The sequence below is a fragment of the Oncorhynchus kisutch genome, linkage group LG1, assembly GCF_002021735.2.
Source record: "Oncorhynchus kisutch isolate 150728-3 linkage group LG1, Okis_V2, whole genome shotgun sequence".
Classification (NCBI taxonomy): Eukaryota; Metazoa; Chordata; class Actinopteri; order Salmoniformes; family Salmonidae; genus Oncorhynchus; species Oncorhynchus kisutch.
This window is the reverse complement of record NC_034174.2, coordinates 12,279,777-12,300,277: the sequence shown is the minus strand read 5'-3', so window position 1 is coordinate 12,300,277 and position 20,501 is coordinate 12,279,777. Positions and strand designations below refer to the sequence as shown.

At 41.4% G+C, this 20,501-nt stretch overlaps 8 non-coding genes across 8 annotated transcripts; all 8 read left to right on the top strand.

Annotated features, from left to right (window-relative positions):
* The first annotated feature begins 11,563 nt into the window (after positions 1-11,563).
* trnae-uuc (transfer RNA glutamic acid (anticodon UUC)) lies at positions 11,564-11,635 on the top strand. The gene has a single exon. It is a non-coding gene; the product is annotated as a tRNA-Glu (tRNA).
* A 2,589-nt stretch (positions 11,636-14,224) lies between these two features.
* On the top strand, positions 14,225-14,296 carry trnae-uuc (transfer RNA glutamic acid (anticodon UUC)). Its single transcript has one exon. It is a non-coding gene; the product is annotated as a tRNA-Glu (tRNA).
* Positions 14,297-15,556: 1,260 nt separating this feature from the next.
* trnae-uuc (transfer RNA glutamic acid (anticodon UUC)) lies at positions 15,557-15,628 on the top strand. Its single transcript has one exon. It is a non-coding gene; the product is annotated as a tRNA-Glu (tRNA).
* A 983-nt stretch (positions 15,629-16,611) lies between these two features.
* Positions 16,612-16,684, top strand: trnar-acg (transfer RNA arginine (anticodon ACG)). The gene has a single exon. It is a non-coding gene; the product is annotated as a tRNA-Arg (tRNA).
* A 210-nt stretch (positions 16,685-16,894) lies between these two features.
* On the top strand, positions 16,895-16,966 carry trnak-uuu (transfer RNA lysine (anticodon UUU)). Its single transcript has one exon. It is a non-coding gene; the product is annotated as a tRNA-Lys (tRNA).
* Positions 16,967-17,951: 985 nt separating this feature from the next.
* Positions 17,952-18,024, top strand: trnac-aca (transfer RNA cysteine (anticodon ACA)). Its single transcript has one exon. It is a non-coding gene; the product is annotated as a tRNA-Cys (tRNA).
* A 210-nt stretch (positions 18,025-18,234) lies between these two features.
* trnae-uuc (transfer RNA glutamic acid (anticodon UUC)) lies at positions 18,235-18,306 on the top strand. Its single transcript has one exon. It is a non-coding gene; the product is annotated as a tRNA-Glu (tRNA).
* A 984-nt stretch (positions 18,307-19,290) lies between these two features.
* trnar-acg (transfer RNA arginine (anticodon ACG)) lies at positions 19,291-19,363 on the top strand. Its single transcript has one exon. It is a non-coding gene; the product is annotated as a tRNA-Arg (tRNA).
* The last annotated feature ends 1,138 nt before the right edge of the window (positions 19,364-20,501 follow it).

Below are 20,501 nucleotides of genomic sequence, written 5' to 3'. Positions count from 1 at the left end.
TACATATGACTGGCAAGGAACAGGGCATATCACTGTAACCTGGCTGCTGTCATTGCCGGAATGCCTTTCTTTGGACTGAAAATGGAAAGCAACGGCTGGTGATCTGTAACCAGTGTGAAACGCTTGCCATATAGGTATGGGTGGAATTTCTTGACGCCCCACACTAGTGCCAGTGCTTCTTTGTCGATTTGTGAGTAGTTTTTCTCTGCATCATTCAATGTTCGTGACGCGAATGCAACTGGCCTCTCTGACCCATCTTTCAGTGTGTGTGAAAGGACGGCACCTAAGCCATAAGGGTATTTCTTCCGCAAGTGTTCCAGTGTTTGGTCTGTACCATTCTCTTTGGACTGGAACGTGTGGAGCATTTTCAAGTCACACCAGTTCAGCTTTATTTTTGAAAGCCATTCCCTGCCAAATAATGGGGGGCCAGTTCCAGGTACCACATACAGCGGTAACTGCTGTGTTTGCCCCCCATAATGCACTCTGACACTCCCCATTGGGCTCAATCTCTTTCCTGAGTATGTCTTCAGCAACACATTTGTGTTCTTCAGCTTGATAGCCTTAAAGTGCTCATTGTAGACGGTAGTGGAAATTATAGACACTGCAGATCTTGTGTCCAGCTCCATTTTGAGGGGTTTGCCTTCGATATCTGGTGTCACCCATATTATGCTACTGCTGGGAGAAGTCACTGTGTTTAACTCCATTGTACCAATTAATCGTTCATCTGAATCACTGCCACTGTTCTCTGCTAGTGCATTCACAGACCCTTTAATTTTCTCAGTTTTCCTGTTGTGACTGAATTTTGCTTTGCATGCTCTTTGAATTTGCCCCCTTCTACTGCATTTGTGACAAATTTCGTCTTTGAAACGGCAGTCCTCTGCTCTGTGACCATCTCTGTCACACCTGTTGCATTTATCGGCCACACGGGGGCGCTGTCGACTGCGTGAAAACTTGTGACAGGTCAGTACTTCTTTTACTTTGCAACTCAAATGCATCTTTAGTCGCAATTTCCATAGCCACAGCAATTTCAACAGCCTTTGCAAACGCGAGCTCTGATTCTGTGAGCAAACGTTTTTGAATGTGTTCATGTTTCAGTCCACAAACAAATCTATCCCTTAATGTGTCATTTAGGTTCTCTCCAAACTGGCAATGTTCAGACAGTTTCTTCAACACTGCTACATATGTACTAACACCCTCGCCCTCATTCTGATCTCTCTTGTGGAAACGAAAACGTTCCGCGATGAGGAGTAGGTGATAGGTGATTTTGCAATATCTCCACAATCTCTGTGAATGTTTTATTTGAGGGCTTCAGAGGAGCAGTCAGATCTCTTAGCAAACTGTATGTTTTTGGGCCAATTACACTCAACAACGCTGGTACTCTTTTGTTATCAGCAATGTCGTTTGCAATGAAGTACTGTTCCAGTCGTTCAATGTAAGTTGCCCAGTTTTCTTGCGTGTCATCAAACACATGCTAGCCATTCTCTTTACCTCCGGCTCCACGCGTCTTTGATGTGCAGCCTTGTTCTCGTCAGCTCTCCCCTCGTCTTCACTGCTTGCTAGCTGTTGTGCTACAGGGTCAAAATCTTCCTCTCTTCCTACGAACTCCATCTGTATTCGTGATGCACACTGCAGGTAATCATCCTCGTCGCCATTGTAGTGTCTTAACACTTAGTACTTATTTGTGTAATAAGAAAGACTCGGAATACAAGCAATGGAACTGGAGCTTCACATTTACTCAAACGAGTTAGTACCAGAATAACATAGAACAACACTACGCATGACCAAGGGTGCTCCATCCTTAAAGGGGACATCAGTAATTAACAGAACATAACATGGGCAAATCTAAATTGGGACCCATCATTAATATCTATCTATTGTTAAGATTAAACGTTGACACTGTCTCCAACACACCATGATCAAATCAAATCAAATCAAATTTATTTATATAGCCCTTCGTACATCAGCTGATATCTCAAAGTGCTGTACAGAAACCCAGCCTAAAACCCCAAACAGCAAGCAATGCAGGTGGAGAAGCACGGTGGCTAGGAAAAACTCCCTAGAAAGGCCAATACCTAGGAAGAAACCTAGAGAGGAACCAGGCTATGTGGGGTGGCCAGTCCTCTTCTGGCTGTGCCGGGTGGAGATTATAACAGAACATGGTCAAGATGTTCAATGTTCATAAATGACCAGCATGGTCGAATAATAATAAGGCAGAACAGTTGAAACTAGAGCAGCAGCACAGTCAGGTGGAAGTTGAAACTGGAGCAGCAGCATGGCCAGGTAGACTGGGGACAGCAAGGAGTCATCATGTCAGGTAGTCCTGGGGCATGGTCCTAGGGCTCAGGTCAGTTGAAACTGGAACAGCAGCATGGCCAGGTGGACTGGGGACAGCAAGGAGTCATCATGTCAGGTAGTCCTGGGGCATGGTCCTAGGGCTCAGGTCCTCCGAGAGAGAGAAAGAAAGAGAGAAGGAGAGAATTAGAGAACGCACACTTAGATTCACACAGGACACCGAATAGGACAGGAGAAGTACTCCAGATATAACAAACTGACCCCAGCCCCCCGACACATAAACTACTGCAGCATAAATACTGGAGGCTGAGACAGGAGGGGTCAGGAGACACTGTGGCCCCATCCGAGGACACCCCCGGACAGGGCCAAACAGGAAGGATATAACCCCACCCACTTTGCCAAAGCACAGCCCCCACACCACTAGAGGGATATCTTCAACCACCAACTTACCATCCTGAGACAAGGCTGAGTATAGCCCACAAAGATCTCCGCCACGGCACAACCCAAGGGGGGGGGGGGGGGCCAACCCAGACAGGATGACCACAACAGTGAATCAACCCACTCAGGTGACGCACCCCCTCCAGGGACAGCATGAGAGAGCCCCAGCAAGCCAGTGACTCAGCCCCTGTAATAGGGTTAGAGGCAGAGAATCCCAGTGGAAAGAGGGGAACCGGCCAGGCAGAGACAGCAAGGGCGGTTCGTTGCTCCAGAGCCTTTCCGTTCACCTTCCCACTCCTGGGCCAGACTACACTCAATCATATGACCCACTGAAGAGATGAGTCTTCAGTAAAGACTTAAAGGTTGAGACCGAGTTTGCGTCTCTGACATGGGTAGGCAGACCGTTCCATAAAAATGGAGCTCTATAGGAGAAAGCCCTGCCTCCAGCTGTTTGCTTAGAAATTCTAGGGACAATTAGGAGGCCTGCGTCTTGTGACCGTAGCGTACGTATAGGTATGTACGGCAGGACCAAATCAGAGAGATAGGTAGGAGCAAGCCCATGTAATGCTTTGTAGGTTAGCAGTAAAACCTTGAAATCAGCCCTTGCTTTGACAGGAAGCCAGTGTAGAGAGGCTAGCACTGGAGTAATATGATCAAATTTTTTGGTTCTAGTCAGGATTCTAGCAGCCGTATTTAGCACTAACTGAAGTTTATTTAGTGCTTTATCCGGGTAGCCGGAAAATAGAGCATTGCAGTAGTCTAACCTAGAAGTGACAAAAGCATGGATTAATTTTTCTGCATCATTTTTGGACAGAAAGTTTCTGATTTTTGCAATGTTACGTAGATGGAAAAAAGCTGTCCTCGAAATGGTCTTGATATGTTCTTCAAAAGAGAGATCAGGGTCCAGAGTAACGCCGAGGTCCTTCACAGTTTTATTTGAGACGACTGTACAACCATTAAGATTAATTGTCAGATTCAACAGAAGATCTCTTTGTTTCTTGGGACCTAGAACAAGCATCTCTGTTTTGTCCGAGTTTAATAGTAGAAAGTTTGCAGCCATCCACTTCCTTATGTCTGAAACACATGCTTCTAGCGAGGGCAATTTTGGGGCTTCACCATGTTTCATTGAAATGTACAGCTGTGTGTCATCCGCATAGCAGTGAAAGTTTACATTATGTTTTCGAATAACATCCCCAAGAGGTAAAATATATAGTGAAAACAATAGTGGTCCTAAAACGGAACCTTGAGGAACACCGAAATTTACAGTTGATTTGTCAGAGGACAAACCATTCACAGAGACAAACTGATATCTTTCCGACAGATAAGATCTAAACCAGGCCAGAACATGTCCGTGTAGACCAATTTGGGTTTCCAATCTCTCCAAAAGAATGTGGTGATCGATGGTATCAAAAGCAGCACTAAGGTCTAGGAGCACGAGGACAGATGCAGAGCCTCGGTCCGATGCCATTAAAATGTCATTTACCACCTTCACAAGTGCCGTCTCAGTGCTATGATGGGGTCTAAAACCAGACTGAAGCATTTCGTATACATTGTTTGTCTTCAGGAAGGCAGTGAGTTGCTGCGCAACAGCCTTCTCTAAAATTTTTGAGAGGAATGGAAGATTCGATATAGGCCGATAGTTTTTTATATTTTCTGGGTCAAGGTTTGGCTTTTTCAAGAGAGGCTTTATTACTGCCACTTTTAGTGAGTTTGGTACACATCCAGTGGATAGAGAGCCGTTTATTATGTTCAACATAGGAGGGCCAAGCACAGGAAGCAGCTCTTTCAGTAGTTTAGTTGGAATAGGGTCCAGTATGCAGCTTGAAGGTTTAGAGGCCATGATTATTTTCATCATTGTGTCAAGAGATATAGTACTAAAACACTTGAGCGTCTCTCTTGATCCTAGGTCCTGGCAGAGTTGTGCAGACTCAGGACAACTGAGGTTTGGAGGAATACGCAGGTTTAAAGAGGAGTCCGTAATTTGCTTTCTAATAATCATAATCTTTTCCTCAAAGAAGTTCATGAATTTATCACTGCTAAAGTGAAAGTCATCCTCTCTTGGGGAATGCTGCTTTTTAGTTAGCTTTGCGACATTATTAAAAAGGAATTTCGGATTGTTCTTATTTTCCTCAATTAAGTTAGAAAAATAGGATGATCGAGCAGCAGTAAGGGCTCTACGGTACTGCACGGTACCGTCCTTCCAAGCTAGTCGGAAGACTTCCAGTTTGGTGTGCCGCCATTTCCGTTCCAATTTTCTGGAAGCTTGCTTCAGAGCTCGGGTATTTTCTGTGTACCAGGGAGCTAGTTTCTTATGAGACATTTTTTTTGTTTTTAGGGGTGCAACTGCATCTAGGGTATTGCGCAAGGTTAGATTGAGATCCTCAGTTAGGTGGTTAACTGATTTTTGTCCTCTGGCGTCCTTGGGTAGGCAGAGGGAGTCTGGAAGGGCATCAAGGAATCTTTGTGTTGTCTGTGAATTTATAGCACGACTTTTGATGTTCCTTGGTTGGGGTCTAAGCAGATTATTTGTTGCAATTGCAAACGTAATAAAATGGTGGTCCGATAGTCCAGGATTATGAGGAAAAACATTAAGATCCACCACATTTATTCCATGGGACAAAACTAGGTCCAGCGTATGACTGTGACAGTGAGTGGGTCCAGAGACATGTTGGACAAAACCCACTGAGTCGATGATGGCTCTGAAAGCCTTTTGGAGTGGGTCTGTGGACTTTTCCATGTGAATATTAAAGTCACCAAAGATTAGAATATTATCTGCTATGACTACAAGGTCCGATAGGAATTCAGGGAACTCAGTGAGAAACGCTGTATATGGCCCAGGAGGCCTGTAAACAGTAGCTATAAAAAGTGATTGAGTAGGCTGCATAGATTTCATGACTAGAAGCTCAAAAGACGAAAATGTCATTTTTTTTTGTGTAAATTGAAATTTGCTATCGTAAATGTTAGCAACACCTCCGCCTTTGCGGGATGCACGGGGGATATGGTCACTAGTGTAGCCAGGAGGTGAGGCCTCATTTAAAACAGTAAATTCATCAGGCTTAAGCCATGTTTCAGTCAGGCCAATCACATCAAGATTATGATCAGTGATTAGTTCATTGACTATAATTGCCTTTGAAGTAAGGGATCTAACATTAAGTAGCCCTATTTTGAGATGTGAGGTATCATGATCTCTTTCAGTAATGACAGGAATGGAGGTGGTCTTTATCCTAGTGAGATTGCTAAGGCGAACACCGCCATGTTTAGTTTTGCCCAACCTAGGTCGAGGCACAGACACGGTCTCAATGGTGATAGCTGAGCTGACTACACTGACTGTGCTAATGGCAGACTCCACTATGCTGGCAGGCTGGCTAACAGCCTGCTGCCTGGCCTGCACCCTATTTCATTGTGGAGCTAGAGGAGTTAGAGCCCTGTCTATGTTGGTAGATAAGATGAGAGCACCCCTCCAGCTAGGATGGAGTCCGTCACTCCTCAGCAGGTCAGGCTTGGTCCTGTTTGTGGGTGAGTCCCAGAAAGAGGGCCAATTATCTACAAATTCTAACTTTTGGGAGGGGCAGAAAACAGTTTTCAACCAGCGATTGAGTTGTGAGACTCTGCTGTAGAGTTCATCACTCCCCCTAACTGGGAGGGGGCCAGAGACAATTACTCGATGCCGACACATCTTTCTAGCTGATATGCACGCAGAAGCTATGTTGCGCTTAGTGATTTCTGACTGTTTCATCCTAACATCGTTGGTGCCGACGTGGATAACAATATCTCTATACTCTCTACACTCGCCAGTTTTAGCTTTAGCCAGCACCATCTTCAGATTAGCCTTAACGTCGGTAGCCCTGCCCCCGGGTAAACAGTGTATGATCGCTGGATGATTCGCTTTAAGTCTAATACTGCGGGTAATGGAGTCGCCAATGACTAGAGTTTTCAATTTGTCAGAGCTAATGGTGGGAAGCTTCGGCGTCTCAGACCCCGTAACGGGAGGAGTAGAGACCAGAGAAGAATCGGCCTCTGACTCCGACCCGCTGCTTAATGGGGAAAACCGGTTGAAAGTTTCTGTCGGCTGAATGAGCGACACCGGTTGAGCGTTCCTACAGCATTTCCTTCCAGAAACCGTGAGAAAGTTGTCCGGCTGCGGGGACTGTGCCAGGGGATTTACACTACTATCTGTACTTACTGGTGCCACAGACGCTATTTCATCCTTTCCTACACTGAAATTACCCTTGCCTAACGATTGCGTCTGAAGCTGGGCTTGCAGCACAGCTATCCTCGCCGTAAGCCGAGTACAGCGGCTGCAATTAGAAGTCATCATGTTAATGTTACTACTTAGCTTCGGCTGTTGGAGGTCCTGACGAATCGTGTCCAGATAAAGCGTCCGGAGTGAAAAAGTTGAGGAAAAAATAAATAAATATATGAACGGTAATTAAAAAGTGAAAACCGTAAAGTTGTCAGGTAGCAAAACAGGTTAGCAACAAAACGCACAGCAACTCGAAAACAAGCCTGCAAGAAGTTGTGACCGGAAATGACGTCAGTATCTCACAGGAGATGTTCTAAGGTTTGCTAGTAGCTATCTATAACCTTTCCCTCTTCCTCATGGACCTGTGACAGGCAGCCCTCACAGTGATCTCCCCTGTCAATGTATCTTTGTTAGTTACTGTGTACAATGGAAGACATGAATAACAGCGAGCAAAAATAGCTAGCAAGCATCATTTTTAAGCAAGCTAATGAAAATACAGACATTCTCAGGTAGATTCTGTCAACGTTACATCATTTTACGAAGTAACTAGCTAACTACAGTTACTGGTTAAATTAGCTAGCTAGCTAATATGATTGTAGCTAGCTATATCTGTCACTGACTCACCTTCATAGTTGTCTATGTAGCTTCCTATATACATCTTGAATCACTTTTCGTTCTTGCTAGCTGGAGTCTCGGAGGCTGATTTAGCAATTCGATGTACATAATTAATATTAATTTGAGGCAAGTCCTGAAGACACCTAGTAAAAAACTGCGAAATAGTGGTAGTAATGTTATATTGTCGATAACAACTAGACTTTTGTTATATAGTTTGCGCCACCGGAAATTACCACAACGGTAGGAAGTGTGCTTCGAATGTTCGGTCATGGAATGTGCATAAGGGCTATAGTAATTTTCCAAAGTCCCTCGTTGTGGCACCTGACCACACGACTGAACAGTAGATCTTGAGTAATAGGTAGGTCATTGTGATAACAGTTATGAGTGCAGGCACTGCTAGGATTCAATACCAGGCTCTCATGTTGCACCAGCTGAGCCTGACACATCTGCAATGCAGGTTGGCAAGCCTACTCTTTAGAGGAAGTGGATGGCAGTTTGCAAAGTGAGGTGATGCTTCGCCGAATAAAAAGTTTGCCCAACATTGCCCTCAAACCCACACCTCTGAGATTAGAAGTCTCATGCTCCACTGACCAAGCTAACCAGGATGCTCAATCACAAGCTGGCGTTGGACCAAATATCGTACAACCGTCTTTGTGCAATCATTGGTGATCAGCATTCTGTTTTCTATGGAGCCTGTGGCGCAATCGGTTAGCACACGGTACATATACAGCGATATGCTGAGGTTATGAGAATCCTCACCAGGAGCAGTGAATTTTCTTGAACCCTCTGCCTGTATATTTCTTGTCCAAAAAAGGAACACTTTCCACTCTATTTAGGAGGACGTTTCCCGAGTAACAGGTAGGTCATTGTGACAACAGTTATGAGTGCAGACGCTGCTAGGATTCAAACCCAATCCAGAAAAGGAAACCTTTTAACTCTTTGAGCTAACTCTCAGTTCAGGACATACCACCTTGCGAAACATGTGCCAGTCTTCAATCCTGTAGTCCACTCCTAACTCCTAGAACAAACTCCTATTTGTTCTTAACTGACTTGCCTAGTTAAATAAAATGTATAGAGTTTCACTCTACAGGATGGGTAATCAAACATATACCTCCATAATTGTTCATTAGACATCAACCCTGGATCTTTCAGTACAGTTGTGTTCTATACACATTTAGAAAACACTTTTTAGGCACCTGATGTATTGCTGATTTATACTCACACCTTTATCTATGTTTTAGGCATTGTCTTGCTTCCGAGGTTAAGGTCGTCACGGGCTTATCAGTATCACTTAACAAATCCACATTTTCTTTCTTCCTTCTTTACAGTCTTCTGTGGTTTATCTTAAGGTTTCTTGTCTCTTGTAGTGTTCACAGCTCTTACTAATACTCAGGCATACCTACCCTGGAAATTTGTTTTTCATATACAAGCTCCCTAAACAGCTGAGCCATAAGTCTAATACAACATTTCCAAACTGTTACTGTCTGGTCGGAGAGAGCATGCGTCAAACACATTGTAGAAAGATTTTATATGGGACTTTTCCCCAACCTCTCTGAGAAAAAGATTGAGCTTTTAAAAACTACAAGCATAATTTCAACCAGATTTTTATTGTCCTTGTCACGGTCGTCCTCCTCTTCATCTGAAGAGAAGAGGCAAGAAGGATCGGAGGACCAAAATGCGGTGTGATATGTGTTCATGTTGAATGTTTAATTAAAGAAAGAACTGAACACTGAAACACTATACAAAAACAGGAAACAAAATAACAACCGTGACGCTAATGCGAGCTGCGCTGAAACAAGCCATCAACATAGACAATCACCCACAAACAAACAGTGCAACCCAGGCTACCCAAGTATGATTCTCAATCAGAGACAACTAATGACACCTGCCTCTGATTGAGAACCATACTAGGCCGAAACATAGAAATACCCAAAACCTAGAAAAACAAACATAGACTGCCCACCCAACTCACGCCCTGACCATACTAAATCAATACAAAACAAAGGAAATAAAGGTCAGAACGTGACAGTCCTTTATAGATTTGTCAGTAAAGTTTTTTTGGTTGAGAGTGTCTTCCCATATGGTGTAGCGGTTAGAATTACAGGTTTTCCCCCAGGAACCTTAACTTCAACACGTGGTATGGGAAAGAACATCTTGTAATTTGGCATGCACTTGTGTAACAACATATTTTAACTGGCAGCAGTTTAACACAACACAACAATATTCCCTCAGCAACAGCAAATGTGACATGCTACGTAGATTCAAAATTTACAAGGATTTTTAAATGTTGAATACACTTTATGGCTGCATTTCTTGCTCTGCAGTAAAATTCATGTAACAACAGGAGGATCAAATTAAGATATGCATCTGAAACAGAAAACCAAGGAACCTTGTCGGTGACAGACACTATGACTGTGTACACTGGTTTAGCTGTGACCTGACTTCAGCTTAGCTGTGGGGCCAGTAGCGCAATGGATAACAAGCTGGGAAAAATACTGTATACTTTTCACTGTCTGGCAGTTCTCGATTCAAACACATTTTAGACTGATTTTATATGGGACTATTCCCCAACATCTCTGAGAAAAAAGATGGAGCTTGTAATTACAACAAGCATCATTTCAATGTTTATGGATTTGTCTGTGATGTTTTTTTTAAGTAACTGTCTTCCCATATGGTCTGGCGTTTAGGATTCCTGGTTTTCGCCCGGGTTGAACTCCCAGTATGGGAAAGAACATCTTGTCATTTGTGATGCACTTGTGTAAGAACAGATGCTGCATTTTAACTGGCAGCAGTTTCACACAACACAACAATATTCCCTCAGCAACAGGAAATGTGACATGTTATGTAGATTCAAATTATACAAGGCTTTTTAAACGTTGAATACACTTCATGGCTGCATTTCTTGCTCTGCAGTAAAATTAATGTAACAACAGGAGGATCAAATTAAGATATGCATCTGTAACAGAAATCCCAAGGAACCTTGTCGCTGACAGACACTATGACTGTGTATACTGGCCTAGGTGTGACCTGACTTCAGCTTGGCTGTGCGGCCAGTGGCGCAATGGCTAACGTGTCTGATAGGTCAGAAGATTGAATATTTGACTCCTGTTTGGTTCAAAACTAGATTTATTTGACCAAAATCAAGCTGTGAAAAATACTGTATACTTTTCATTGTGTCTGGCAGTTCTCGATTCAAACACATTTTAGACTGATTTTATATGGGACTTTTCCCCAACATCTCTGAGAAAAAAGATGGAGCTTGTAATTACAACAAGCATCATTTCAATGTTTATGGATTTGTCTGTGATGTTTTTTTTAAGTAACTGTCTTCCCATATGGTCTGGCGTTTAGGATTCCTGGTTTTCGCCCGGGTTGAACTCCCAGTATGGGAAAGAACGTCTTGTCATTTGTGATGCACTTGTGTAAGAACAGATACCACATTTTAAATGGCAGCAGAATCACACAACACAACAATATTCCCCAAGCAACATGAAATGTGACATGTTTTGTAGATTCATAATTTACAAGACTTTTTAAACATTGATACACTTCAAGTTTGCATTTCTTGCTCTGCAGTAAAATTCATGTAACAACAGGAGGATCAAATTAAGATTAGCATCTGAAACAGAAAACCAAGGAACCTTGTTGTTGACAGATGCTGTATACACTGGTCTAGCTGTGACCTGACTTCAGCTTAGACGTTGTGCAAGTGGGGCAATGGATAATGTGTCTGACTACGGATCAGAAGATTCTAGGTTTGACTCCTGGCTGGCTCAATAATTTATTTAATTGATTGAAATCAAGCTGGGAATGATACTGCATACCTTTCAGTGCTTCTGGATGTTCTCACTTTAGACGGATTTCATCTGGACATTCCCCATCATCTCTGAGAAAAATAATGGAGCTTTTAAATCCAACAGGCATAATGTCAACATTTAAAGATTTGTCTGTGATGTGTATTTTAAGTATGTGTCTTCCCATATGGTCTAGCGGTTAGGATTCCTGGTTTTCACCCAGGTGGCCCGGGTTCAACTCCCGGTATGGGAAAGAATATCTTGTCGTTAGGTACGCACTTGTGTAACAACAGATGCTGCATTTTAACTGGCTGCAGTTTCACACAACACAACAATATTCCCTCAGCAACAGGAAATGTGACATGTTATGTAGATTCAAAATATACAAGGCTTTTTAAACGTTGAATACACTTCATGGCTGCATTTCTTGCTCTGCAGTAAAATTCATGTAACAACAGGAGGATCAAATTAAGATATGCATCTGTAACAGAAATCCCAAGGAACCTTGTCGCTGACAGACACTATGACTGTGTATACTGGCCTAGGTGTGACCTGACTTCAGCTTGGCTGTGCGGCCAGTTGCACAATGGATAACGTGTCTGATAACAGGTCAGAAGATTGAATATTTGACTCCTGTTTGGTTCAAAACTAGATTTATTTGACCAAAATCAAGCTGGGAAAAATACTGTATACTTTTCATTGTGTCTGGCAGTTCTCGATTCAAACACATTTTAGACTGATTTTATATGGGACTTTTCCCCAACATCTCTGAGAAAAAAGATGGAGCTTGTAATTACAACAAGCATCATTTCAATGTTTATGGATTTGTCTGTGATGTTTTTTTAAGTAACTGTCTTCCCATATGGTCTGGCGTTTAGGATTCCTGGTTTTCGCCCGGGTTGAACTCCCAGTATGGGAAAGAACATCTTGTCATTTGTGATGCACTTGTGTAAGAACAGATACCACATTTTAAATGGCAGCAGAATCACACAACACAACAATATTCCCCAAGCAACATGAAATGTGACATGTTTTGTAGATTCATAATTTATAAGACTTTTTAAACATTGATACACTTCAAGTTTGCATTTCTTGCTCTGCAGTAAAATTCATGTAACAACAGGAGGATCAAATTAAGATATGCATCTGAAACAGAAAACCAAGGAACCTTGTTGTTGACAGACGCTATGACTGTGTACACTGGTCTAGCTGTGACCTGACTTCAGCTTAGACGTGGGTCCAGTGGCACAATGGATAACGTTTCTGACTACGGATCAGAAGATTCAAGGTTCGACTCCTGGCTAGCTCAATACTTTATTTAATTGATTGAAATCAAGCTGGGAATGATACTGTATACCTTTCAGTGCTTCTGGCTGTTCTCACTTCAAACACATTTTAGACGGATTTCATCTGGACATTCCCCATCATCTCTGAGAAAAAAGATGGAGCTTTTAAATCCAACAGGCATAATGTCAACATTTAAAGATTTGTCTGTGATGTGTATTTTAAGTATGTTTCTTCCCATATGGTCTAGCGGTTAGGATTCCTGGTTTTAACCCAGGTGGCCTGGGTTCAACTCCCGGTATGGGAAAGAATATCTTGTTGTTAGGTACGCACTTGTGTAACAACAGATGCTGCAGTTTCACACAACACAACAATATTCCCTCAGCAACAGGAAATGTGACATGTTATGTAGATTCAAATTATACAAGGCTTTTTAAACGTTGAATACACTTCATGGCTGCATTTCTTGCTCTGCAGTAAAATTCATGTAACAACAGGAGGATCAAATTAAGTTATGCATCTGTAACAGAAATCCCAAGGAACCTTGTCCCTGACAAACACTATGACTGTGTATACTGGCCTAGGTGTGACCTGACTTCAGCTTGGCCGTGCGGACAGTTGCGCAATGGATAACGTGTCTGATAACAGGTCAGAAGATTGAATATTTGACTCCTGTTTGGTTCAAAACTAGATTTATTTGACCAAAATCAAGCTGGGAAAAATACAGTATAATTTTCATTGTGTCTGGCAGTTCTCGATTCAAACACATTTTAGACTGATTTTATATGGGTCTTTTCCCCAACATCTCTCAGAAAAAATGTGGAGCTTGTAATTACAACATGCATCATTTCAATGTTTATGGATTTGTCTGTGATGTTTTTTTTAAGTAACTGTCTCCCCATATGGTCTGGCGTTTAGGATTCCTGGTTTTCGCCCGGGTTGAACTCCCAGTATGGGAAAGAACATCTTGTCATTTGTAATGCACTTGTGTAAGAACAGATACCACATTTTAAATGGCAGCAGAATCACACAACACAACAATATTCCCCAAGCAACAGGAAATGTGACATGTTTTGTAGATTCATAATTTACAAGACTTTTTAAACATTGATACACTTCAAGTTTGCATTTTTGCTCTGCAGTAAAATTCATGCAACAACAGGAGGATCAAATTAAGATATGTATCTGAAACAGAAAACCAAGGAACCTTGTTGTTGACAGACGCAATGACTGTGTACACTGGTCTAGCTGTGACCTGACTTCTGCTTAGACGTGCGGCCAGTGGCGCAATGGATAACGTGTCTGATTACGGATCAGAAGATTCTAGTTTTGACTCCTGGCTGGCCTAATACTTTATTTAATTGACTGAAATCAAGCTGGGAATGATACTGTATACCTTTCAGTGCTTCTGGCTGTTCTCACTTCAAACACATTTTTGACGGATTTCATCTGGACATTCCCCATCATCTCTGAGAAAAATGATGGAGCTTTTAAATCCAACAGGCATAATGTCAACATTTAAAGATTTGTCTGTGATGTGTATTTTAAGTATGTGTCTTCCCATATGGTCTAGCGGTTAGGATTCCTGGTTTTCACCCAGGTGGCCTGGGTTCAACTCCCGGTATGGGAAAGAATATCTTGTCATCAGGTATGCAGTTGTGTAACAACAGATGCTGTATTTGAACCTGCAGCAGTTTCACACAATACAACAATATTCCCTCAGGAAATGTGTCATGTTATGTAGATTCAAATTATACAAGGCTTTTTAAATGTTGAATACACTACATGGCTGCATTTCTTGCTCTGCAGTAAAATTCATGCGACAACAGGAAGATAAAATTAAGATATGCATCTTTAGCAGAAATCCCAAGGAACCTTGTTGCTGACAGACACTATGACTGTGTATACTGGCCTAGGTGTGAACTGACTTCAGCTTGGCTGTGCGGCCAGTGGAGCAATGGATAACGTGTCTGATAACAGGTCAGAAGATTGAGTATTTGACTCCTGTTTGGTTCAAAACTAGATTTATTTGACCAAAATCAAGCTGGGAAAAATACTGTATACTTTTCATTGTGTCTGGCAGTTCTCGATTCAAACACATTTTAGACTGATTTTATATGGGACTTTTCGCCAACATCTCTGAGAAAAAAGATGGAGCTTGTAATTACAACAAGCATCATTTCAATGTTAATGGATTTGTCTGTGATGTTTGTTTTAAGTAACTGTCTTCCCATATGGTCTGGCGTTTAGGATTCCTGGTTTTCGCCCGGGTTGAACTCCCAGTATGGGAAAGAACATCTTGTCATTTGTGATGCACTTGTGTAAGAACAGATACCACATTTTAAATGGCAGCAGAATCACACAACACAACAATATTCCCCAAGCAACAGGAAATGTGACATGTTTTGTAGATTCATAATTTACAAGACTTTTTAAACATTGATACACTTCAAGTTTGCATTTTTGCTCTGCAGTAAAATTCATGCAACAACAGGAGGATCAAATTAAGATATGCATCTGAAACAGAAAACCAAGGAACCTTGTTGTTGACAGACGCTATGACTGTGTACACTGGTCTAGCTGTGACCTGACTTCTGCTTAGACGTGCGGCCAGTGGCGCAATGGATAACGTGTCTGATTACGGATCAGAAGATTCTAGTTTTGACTCCTGGCTGGCCTAATACTTTATTTAATTGACTGAAATCAAGCTGGGAATGATACTGTATACCTTTCAGTGCTTCTGGCTGTTCTCACTTCAAACACATTTTAGACTGATTTCATCGGGACATTCCCCAACATCTCTGAGAAAAAAGATGTAGCTTTTCAATCCAACAGGCATAATGTCAACATTTAAAGATTTGTCTGTGATGTGTATTTTAAGTATGTGTCTTCCCATATGGTCTAGCGGTTAGGATTCCTGGATTTCACCCAGGTGGCCTGGGTTCAACTCCCGGTATGGGAAAGAATATCTTGTCGTTAGGTACGCACTTGTGTAACAACAGATGCTGAATTTTAACTGGCAGCAGTTTCACACAACACAACAATATTCCCTCAGCAACAGGAAATGTGACATGTTATGTAGATTCAAATTATACAAGGCTTTTTAAACGTTGAATACACTTCATGGCTGCATTTCTTGCTCTGCAGTAAAATTCATGTAACAACAGGAGTATCAAATTAAGATATGCATCTGTAACAGAAATCCCAAGGAACCTTGTCGCTGACAGACACTATGACTGTGTATACTGGCCTAGGTGTGACCTGACTTCAGCTTGGCTGTGCGGCCAGTGGAGCAATGGATAACGTGTCTGATAACAGGTCAGAAGATTGAATATTTGACTCCTGTTTGCTTCAAAACTAGATTTATTTGACCAAAATCAAGCTGGGAAAAATACTGTATACTTTTCATTGTGTCTGGCAGTTCTCGATTCAAACACATTTTAGACTGATTTTATATGGGACTTTCCCCAACATCTCTGAGAAAAAAGATGGAGCTTGTAATTACAACAAGCATCATTTCAATGTTTATGGATTTGTCTGTGATGTTTTTTTTAAGTAACTGTCTTCCCATATGGTCTGGCGTTTAGGATTCCTGGTTTTCGCCCGGGTTGAACTCCCAGTATGGGAAAGAACATCTTGACATTTGTGATGCACTTTTGTAATAACAGATACCACATTTTAAATGGCAGCAGAATCACACAACACAACAATATTCCCCAAGCAACAGGAAATGTGACATGTTTTGTAGATTCATAATTTACAATACTTTCTAAACATTGATACACTTCAAGTTTGTATTTCTTGCTCTGCAGTAAAATTCATGTAACAACAGGAGGATCAAATTAAGATATGCATCTGAAACAGAAAACCAAGGAACCTTGTTGTTGACAGACGCTATGACTGTGTACACTGGTCTAGCTGTGACCTGACTTCAGCTTAGACGGGGGGCCAGTGGTGCATTGGATAACGTGTCTGACTACGGATCAGAAGATTCTAGGTTCGACTCCTGGCTGGCTCAATACTTTATTTAATTGATTGAAATCAAGCTGGGAATGATACTGTATACCTTTCAGTGCTTCTGGCTGTTCTCACTTCAAACACAATTTAGATGGATTTCATCTGGACATTCCCCATCATCTCTGAGAAATAAGATGGAGCTTTTAAATCCAACAGGCATAATGTCAACATTTAAAGATTTGTCTGTGATGTGTATTTTAAGTATGTGTCTTCCCATATGGTCTAGCGGTTAGGATTCCTGGTTTTTACCCAGGTGGCCCGGGTTCAACTCCCGGTATGGGAAAGAATATCTTGTTGTTAGGTACGCACTTGTGTATCAACAGATGCTGCATTTTAACTGGCAGCAGTTTCACACAACACAACAATATTCCCTCAGCAACAGGAAATGTGACATGTTATGTAGATTTAAATTATACAAGGCTTTTTAAATGTTGAATACACTTCATGGCTGCATTTCTTGCTCTGCAGTAAAATTCATGTAACAACAGGAGGATCAAATTAAGATATGCATCTGTAACAGAAATACCAAGGAACCTTTTCGCTGACAGACACTATGACTGTGTATACTGGCCTAGGTGTGACCTGACTTCAGCTTGGCCGTGCGGCCAGTTGCACAATGGATAACGTGTCTGATAACAGGTCAGAAGATTGAATATTTGACTCCTGTTTGGTTCAAAACTAGATTTATTTGACCAAAATCAAGCTGGGAAAAATACTGTATACTTTTCATTGTGTCTGGCAGTTCTCGATTCAAACACATTTTAGACTGATTTTATATGGGACTTTTCCCCAACATCTCTGAAAAAAAAGATGGAGCTTGTAATTACAACAAGCATCATTTCAATGTTTATGGATTTGTCTGTGATGTTTTCTTTAAGTAACTGTCTTCCCATATGGTCTGGCGTTTGGGATTCCTGGTTTTCGCCCGGATTGAACTCCCAGTATGGGAAAGAACATCTTGTCATTTGTGATGCACTTGTGTAAGAACAGATACCACATTTTAAATGGCAGCAGAATCACACAACACAACAATATTCCCCAAGCAACAGGAAATGTGACATGTTTTGTAGATTCATAATTTACAAGACTTTTTAAACATTGATACACTTCAAGTTTGCATTTCTTGCTCTGCAGTAAAATTCATGTAACAACAGGAGGATCAAATTAAGATATGCATCTGAAACAGAAAACCAAGGAACCTTGTTGTTGACAGACGCTATGACTGTGTACACTGGTCTAGCTGTGACCTGACTTCAGCATTAGACGTGGGGCCAGTGGCGCAATGGATAACGTGTCTGACTACAGATCAGAAGATTCTAGGTTCGACTCCTGGCTGGCTCAATAATTTATTTAATTGATTGAAATCAAGCTGGGAATGATACTGTATACCTTTCAGTGCTTCTGGCTGTTCTCACTTCAAAAACATTTTAGACGGATTTCATCTGGACATTCCCCATCATCTCTGAGAAAAATGATGGAGCTTTGAAATCCAACAGGCATAATGTCAACATTTAAAGATTTGTCTGTGATGTGTATTTTAAGTATGTGTCTTCCCATATGGTCTAGCGGTTAGGATTCCTGGTTTTCACCCAGGTTGCCCGGGTTCAACTCCCGGTATGGGAAAGAATATTTTGTCATTAGGTACGCAGTTGTGTATCAACAGATGCTGCATTTTAACTGGCAGCAGTTTCACACAACACAACAATATTCCCTCAGCAACAGGAAATGTGACATGTTATGTAGATTCAGATTATACAAGGCTTTTTAAACGTTGAATACACTTCATGGCTGCATTTCTTGCTCTGCAGTAAAATTCATGCGACAACAGGAAGATCAAATTAAGATATGCATCTGTAACAGAAATCCCAAGGAACCTTGTCGCTGACAGACACTATGACTGTGTATACTGGCCTAGGTGTGACCTGACTTCAGCTTGGCCGTGCGGCCAGTTTCACAATGGATAACGTGTCTGATAACAGGTCGGAAGATTGAATATTTGACTCCTGTTTGGTTCAAAACTAGATTTATTTGACCAAAATCAAGCTGGGAAAAATACTGTATACTTTTCATTGTGTCTGGCAGTTCTCGATTCAAACACATTTTAGACTGATTTTATATGGGACTTTTCCCAAACATCTCTGAGAAAAAAGATGGAGCTTGTAATTACAACAAGCATCATTTCAATGTTTATGGATTTGTCTGTGATGTTTTTTTTAAGTAACTGTCTTCCCATATGGTCTGGCGTTTAGGATTCCTGGTTTTCGCCCGGGTTGAACTCCCAGTATGGGAAAGAACATCTTGTCATTTGTGATGCACTTGTGTAAGAACAGATACCACATTTTAAATGGCAGCAGAATCACACAACACAACAATATTCCCCAAGCAACAGGAAATGTGACATGTTTTGTAGATTCATAATTTACAAGACTTTTTAAACATTGATACACTTCAAGTTTGCATTTCTTGCTCTGCAGTAAAATTCATGGAACAACAGGAGGATCAAATTAAGATATGCATCTGAAACAGAAAACCAAGGAACCTTGTTGTTGACAGACGCTATGACTGTGTACACTGGTCTAGCTGTGACCTGACTTCAGCTTAGATGTGGGGCCAGTGGCGCAATGGATAACGTGTCTGACTACGGATCAGAAGATTCTAGGTTCGACTCCTGGCTGGCTCAATACTTTATTTAATTGATTGAAATCAAGCTGGGAATGATACTGTATACCTTTCAGTGCTTCTGGCTGTTCTCACTTCAAACACATTTTAGACGGATTTCATCTGGACATTCCCCATCATCTCTGAGAAAAATGATGGAGCTTTGAAATCCAACAGGCATAATGTCAACATTTAAAGATTTGTCTGTGATGTGTATTTTAAGTATGTGTCTTCCCATATGGTCTAGCGGTTAGGCATTCCTGGTTTTCACCCAGTTGTCCTGGTTCAACTCCCGGTATGGGAAAGAATATCTTGTCATTAGGTACGCAGTTGTGTAACAACAGATGCTGCATTTTAACTGGCAGCAGTTTCACATAACACAACAATATTCCCTCAGCAACAGGAAATGTGACATGTTATGTAGATTCAGATTATACAAGGCTTTTTAAACGTTGAATACACTTCATTGCTGCATTTCTTGCTCTGCAGTAAAATTCATGCGACAACAGGAAGATCAAATTAAGATATGCATCTGTAACAGAATCCCAAGGAACCTTGTCGCTGACAGACACTATGACTGTGTATACTGGCCTAGGTGTGACCTGACTTCAGCTTGGCCGTGCGGCCAGTTTCACAATGGATAACGTGTCTGATAACAGGTCGGAAGATTGAATATTTGACTCCTGTTTAGTTCAAAACTAGATTTATTTGACCAAAATCAAGCTGGGAAAAATACTGTATACTTTTCATTGTGTCTGGCAGTTCTCGATTCAAACACATTTTAGACTGATTTTATATGGGACTTTTCCCAAACATCTCTGAGAAAAAAGATGGAGCTTGTAATTACAACAAGCATCATTTCGATGTTTATGGATTTGTCTGTGATGTTTTTTTAAGTAACTGTCTTCCCATATGGTCTGGCGTTTAGGATTCCTGGTTTTCGCCCGGGTTGAACTCCCAGTATGGGAAAGAACATCTTGTCATTTGTGATGCACTTGTGTAAGAACAGATACCACATTTTAAATGGCAGCAGAAACACACAACACAACAATATTCCCCAAGCAACAGGAAATGTGACATGTTTTGTAGATTCATAATTTACAAGACTTTTTAAACATTGATACACTTCAAGTTTGCATTTCTTGCTCTGCAGTAAAATT